Source organism: Diadema setosum, chromosome 7 (genome assembly GCF_964275005.1).
Source record: "Diadema setosum chromosome 7, eeDiaSeto1, whole genome shotgun sequence".
Classification (NCBI taxonomy): Eukaryota; Metazoa; Echinodermata; class Echinoidea; order Diadematoida; family Diadematidae; genus Diadema; species Diadema setosum.
In genome coordinates this window covers 8,244,583-8,245,714 of record NC_092691.1, presented here as the reverse complement: position 1 = coordinate 8,245,714, position 1,132 = coordinate 8,244,583, and positions in this window count along the sequence as shown.

The following is a 1,132-nucleotide window of genomic DNA, read 5'->3' as shown; positions in this document are numbered from 1 at the left end:
CAAAATGTCCACTTGTGATGCAAATATAGCTCACACCACAGGCGACAATACAATCTGCATTCAATACAGGTCTTCCTGTTGTTTTTGTTATCTCTTTCTTTCTACTGCTCCTTGGAAGATGGCACAGGATATGCGTGCTGGCTACGCCCCATTGTCCTGTCGCTGTCCTCTGTGTGGGGGTTGGGCAGATGACAGAAGCATCACACCGCATTTCCTGTCTACTCATCCTCCTCCTCTTTCTCATTCATGTGCAAGACTTCCGCTGCAGAACTCTCTTCAGAGCCTTCTCATGGTGCACTTTAACATGCTCTTCCCCAGCCCCATTCTATTCCACTCCCCATCCACATCCCCCTCCCCCTTCTTTTTTTTTTTCTGGGGGGGGGGGGATTGTTGTAAAAACAAAGCATGTACTCTGAAATGACATCAATGTACTTCTCCATGCGCGACAAGGACTATCAAAACTTTCAATATCTCCATTGGGGATGTGCTTGATTCTGCACAGTCTAAAACCTGCACCAAGGAAACAGGAAACAGCCCGCAGAAAGGGTAAAGATGGTTTAAATGCCACATAAAATTCATATTCTCTACCTCAGGTCTGCTGTACATACCACATTCACCTTCAAATTGCTCTGCTTTTGTTTTGCCCTGTGATGAATACCAACATCGGTATTTTCAAAAAGTCGAAGTGCACTTATGCCATAATTCCCTATCATAACATTATCATGTAGCTGGAGACACTATCATTGCACTGATAGCTTGGATACCAATGAAGATAACAACTAAATATCTTATCTGGTGATGCAGAAATTGCCATTTGATAACACCATGTACAATAGGCATTACAGAAACCGTAGCTGATGTAGATGTTGGAACTGCACCACATCCAATAATCATCACTGTGATATGGAACAGAGTAAAACTAACCCAGAAATCTGCCATAGGTCAGTCACTCCCGATAAGAGCACGGCTGATTCCACAGCTTGGATATAGAACAAGATACTCTCTGTATGACATACAGATAGATGTTTAAGTCTCAATATTACTGCTTCTTTGCAATGATACACCACAAGATTGATAAAACTATAGTTTACACCGCCTCATCCAAAACAACCTCCCCTCCCCCATTGTCTAT